Source organism: Polistes fuscatus, unplaced genomic scaffold, assembly GCF_010416935.1.
Source record: "Polistes fuscatus isolate 324 unplaced genomic scaffold, CU_Pfus_HIC Scaffold11, whole genome shotgun sequence".
Classification (NCBI taxonomy): domain Eukaryota; kingdom Metazoa; phylum Arthropoda; class Insecta; order Hymenoptera; family Vespidae; genus Polistes; species Polistes fuscatus.
The window spans coordinates 4,760,510-4,765,716 of record NW_025113009.1 but is presented as its reverse complement, the minus strand read 5'-3'; the positions used below and the strand labels follow the sequence as shown (position 1 = coordinate 4,765,716).

Here is a 5,207-nt window from a genome sequence, read left to right as displayed (position 1 = left end):
AAGCATTTTATTAGCTATTTTGTGCACTTGTTCGTTTTTTTCTGCTGTTGCAAACTACGTTGATTTACTTAGAAATACAAAAAGGGTTTTACATTTTCAATTATTATTAACTAATTAAATAATTTATTTAAAAAGTTAGCAATTATCGATTTTGAATTAGCAAATAGCTAGCAATTAAATGCGTTTATTCATTTTTTTTTGTTGTTGAGGTTTTATTTCAATTTTTTAATGTTGAGAGCGAGACAAAGGAAAGGATGCAACCAGCTAATTTAGCAAGTTATCGACCGAGAATCAAGATGGTGTCTTACATTAAACATAGTCATAAGGTTTCTCCGATGGATGGCGCTAGATGTTACATAACGGTAATTGTCGTATACAGAGTCATTCTACCCTCGCGAAATTCCACGGTCTGAAAGTGGCAGCGCGTGGTCGTCGTTGTTCGTTCGTTCGTTCATTCGTTCTTTCGTTCTTTCGTACGTAAGAAAATTCAAGTATTACGGGGAAAAATCGAGGAAGTTTCGTCGATATATCGTTAGATTTGTTTGACAGTGTCGACGGGGGTCGTGTTTAAAACGAGTGATTATAATATCTCGTATATATCCTCCGTGTGCATTATTATTACCAACAAAACTATTCTCCCCTCGCATTCACTCACATTCACTTACTCATTTTATCTCTTTTTCTCTCGCTCTCTCACTCTCTTTCTCTCTCCCTCCCTCTCTCTTTCTCTTTCTATTTGGAGTGAGGGGAATGAATATATGTATTTGATCGTATGTAAAACGCGCGTGTGTTTTTATATGCTCGACGAAAATCTTAGTTGGATTAGTAACCAATCGAAGCTCGAAGTCGTCTCGCCTTATCGTGTTTTTGACTTTCTCTCTACTCTTGCTTTGGCTCTGTGGCATATTCGTCGTCCGGATCGAAGTCGTCCAAGTTGGCACGAGGTTGGTCTATTGGACGTTGTTGGGTGCGGCGGCGGCGGTGACAGTGACTGTGCCACCGATACTGACCACTACGATATCATATAGCATTGACAACGACGACAACGATAACAACAACGACACGACACGACACGACACGACACGACACGACATTTGACGATATTTGACGATAGTTGACAACATTTGACGATAACGACATTACGATTAATACGACGACAAAAACAATAACAACAACACACACATAAACAAAGTGACTAGAAGGAAGCCGGAGAAGTTCAACTACTGTGCTTCTCTCTTTCATTTGTATTCTAACTGATACGAGTAAGAGAGAGAGGAACGAGGAGAAGGGGTGGGAGGATAAACGAAGAGTGAGTGTTGTTGCGTGAAAGAGAAAGAGTAAGAGAGAGAAGGATAGCAAGCGAACGGGTACGAGAAAGAGAGAGACAGGTAAACTGCGCAGAAGAAGTGGAAATACCAAACAGTGTATATTAGATAAAAATAATATACATTTGTGTGTATATTAAAATAGGAACGGGTCATGAATAGATAAAAGAAGCAAAGAAAGGTGTTTCCTGGAAAAAAAAGAAAACTTACATTAGTATATTTATACGTGTGTATATGTGCGGGTTGTATAAATGTTTAGGTTGACGCGTTAATGTTTCGTAATTGTTTGAGTCTTCCTCCTTTTTGGTTGAAAAATCATTCACAAATATCGGTCTTCGTCGTAAGAAGAACGTGTGCCGTGCAACCTGTTGTTTTCTCAGCGCGCTCGTGTTTTTGTGCATCGCTACTCTTCTTCAGCTACTCGGAATCTTGTTTCTACGGATGCAAGAACGAGTACCCTCGTGATACCGAGGTCGAGTTAACGGCCGACTTAACCTTGCTATCGTTGATCAAAAAACAAGAAAGAACAACGTACATCATCGTTACGAGACGCCTTCAGGATGAACGGGTAAGTTTATTTTTTAATTCTTTCTTTTTCATTTCGTTTGATTTTTCTATTATTTCTTTTCAATGATTTCTATCTTTATGTTGCGTTTGTTTGTTTTATTATTTTTTTTTATTTTTTGTTTGTTTGAAATTTATAGGATTTATATTTATATATTATTATTATTATTTTTTTATTTTATTTATTTTATTTATTTTTATACGAGTCGAAGCGTGTATTAAAAAGGATCACGTATTTTTATATATTTATGTGTGCGATCGAAAGAGAAAGGCATGAAAGAAAGAAAGAGAGAGAGAGAGAGAGAGTATGCGCAAAATGGAAGGAAAATTATTAAGCTAGAATCACGTGGTCACTTTTAGTTACGAGCTCCATTCTGATTGGTTCTTTTTTTCTCACCTTCGTAGCTACTTATTGCGTTATTTCATGTCTATTTTCTAAGAACTTGGCAGATATCACTCTCTAATGATGTTAGTAGTAATACTTACTTACGTTCTAAAAATACTAATGGCGGTTATGCATCATGTTTTTCATTTTGGTTTTCTTTTTTTCTTCTTCTTTTTTTTTAAAGTAAAATTCTACGTTGCACGTGTGTGTAGTATCTAAAGAAAATATTAACTTGGAGTTTGTGTTTGCTTGCCGGCTATTCGTTTATATGTACACATATTATATATATATATATATATATATATAGATATCATATATGTATTTATATGTGTATGTATACAGATGGAAGCGTCGATCATTTGCGCAGCTTCTAGTGCGTCACTCTTTTTATCTCTCTCGCACCAATGACGTAGACAAGCGCGCGCTTTTTAGGCGCGATTTTAAGAAAATATTCAAATATTATTTCATATTGTATGAACTTTTTTTAAATACGTGTATCTGTGTTCACTCTGTGTATTATAAATTTAGTACAAAAATAAGGATTTCAACAATAAAAAATATAGCGTCCATATAGTCTGAAACAATTGAAACTTAATTAAAAAAAAAAAAGAAAAAAGAAAACGAAATATCTACAAATAATTGCAGTCCCATCCAACACTGGGTCCTTAAAATAAAAAAATATTACAACAATATTTAAATTCGTTAGTAATAAGATATGTTATATAAAACAATATATAATATATTAGCTTCGACAGATGTTGCATAATAATTGAAAATAATTATACGCTGGTAAACGTCAGAAATCTCGCCTATTACTAATCTATCCTTATAATCTTTAATCTAGGACACGTAATAGGAGGTTCTCAACTTGGACTTTCCCTTTCTCTATCAATTGAATCGACACACTTGAATCGTAGCACCTATTTACTTCATATTAAATATTGAAAGATTGATTTATTTAATTATTAGTAATGAAAATCATTCGATTATTCTTATAGATAATAATCTTATCTTATCTTATATGCGTTATGATTTGTTTGTTTGTTTGTTTGTTTGTTCAAAGATTGTTAGTAAAAAATTAGTAAAATATGAATCCATAGGATTCCTAAGGTAACTTCGTTGTCAGTTACTCTAAACGTCATCTAATTCCAACGTCTATATAAACCGGAACGATCTTACTCTGAAATTAGATTTCGGCACTCCATCGTAGCGCGAAACATGCAATAAGACGACATCTAGTGGGGATATTAGTCGTGGATCTACGCCAGGGGCGATTTATGTGCACAGAGTGAATCGTCTACTCTCTCTCCTACTCTCTTTGCTTTTATGTTAAACCTCTGATCCATGTTTCCAGTGATTCCCAACCTTTTTTTCCATCCCCTCTCCTGCCTACCCCCAATCATTCAATCAAATATGCATACATACTAATTTAATCGTTCAAACATTGAGACAACAAAAGTTGTGACCAATTTTTTAAATGCATTGTCAGAAATTCGAGTAATTTTTTATTTGAATTGCAATATCATTAGAATTTTTATTGGTTTGGTACTTTTAGTCATTATTTTTTGTACTTTTTTTTTCAATGAATATAATATTATATCGTTAATGTGAATTTTTTTGGATTAAAACGTTTATACGAGTTGACTAATATTAATTATTTGTTGTCTGTTGTCTCTTTAAATTATTTTAATTATTTTTTATCGGACATTACTCCGCACGTTGGGAATCGCTGGTTTAATGTGTAAGTTATTCTCTCTATTATATTGACCAAGAGAGAGAGAGAGAGAAAGATAAAGATAAACAGAGAAATCATTTTTATTCTGGTGGAATGTGTAAATTATACAAACGCGAAAATGATAATCAAAGTAAATATAAATTTCGTTCCGTTTATTTATTACATGCTTACGTTAATTGTAGGAGTAAATGGATAATGTTTGTTAATTATGTATTGCGATTATACCAGGTGTTTAAATTAAACCAATTTTTATCTCGGAAATCCAACGTTTTTGAAAGGAAAAAAAAATTGTTCAAATAAAACTTATCTGATTTCGAGAGTAACATATTGGAGTATTTATTGTTTTTATTTTAAATTCAATCTTGTTTAAGGTATTCAGATTATTTCAAGGCAAATTTTAGTTCCTTTTTTTTTTTTAAATACAGAAACTTTGAATCTTTATAACGAAAAAAAAGCATTCCACTTAAAAATAAGAAGTTAATCTTATATACGTTTAAAAATTCTATATAAACGGCCAAAATTGAATGATCATAAATTAAAAGTATAAAGTACTCATAATACAAATGAATAAAACTAGAAAAACCGTATTATCTAAGAAAGGAAAGAAAGGAAAAAAAAGAAAAAAAAGAAAGGAAACTTCAAAATTGCTATTCCCACTTTCATTTCGTTGGAACGATTTCAAAAATTGTTCTGCGCACGGGAAAGAAAAAAGAAAAAAAGGCGAGTAGAATAAATAAACGAAAATGCTTTTATCTAGAAGCATCCTTAATGATCCATGATTGTTCTCGAAATGACGCGTAGAACGCGGGGGTAAGGGGGAGGAGGAGTAGCCGGTCGTGCGCGAGGGAGAAAGAGATGGAGGAAAAATAAAAAAAAATAAAAAAAATAAAAAATAGAGAAAATAAAAAAGGAGGGGGGGAAAAAAATAGCATCGGAAAAAAATCACGGAGTATCGAAAAAGGGAGATCAATGCGACTCGATTGACGCGAGTCGGCGCGGCTTGACATACGTCGTTGCATTCACCGACGTAAATGCCGTTGCGTGGGTGGTTGGGTTGAGTTGGGTTTGGTTGGTACGTTCGTTCGTTCGTTCGTTCGTTCATTCGATAGAAGGGTGGAAAAGGTTGGAGAAGAAGAGAGTGGTGAGGAAAGGAGGAAGAGATGGCGGGTTCGAAGCTCCGAAGCCTGCATCAAAAAGT

The 5,207-nt window shown here is 33.8% G+C and overlaps 1 long non-coding RNA gene across 1 annotated transcript; it reads left to right on the top strand.

Annotated features, from left to right (window-relative positions):
- Positions 1–363: 363 nt before the first annotated feature.
- LOC122526342 lies at positions 364–1,893 on the top strand. Its single transcript, XR_006306030.1, has 2 exons — positions 364–1,388; positions 1,471–1,893. It is a non-coding gene; the product is annotated as an uncharacterized LOC122526342 (long non-coding RNA).
- The last annotated feature ends 3,314 nt before the right edge of the window (positions 1,894–5,207 follow it).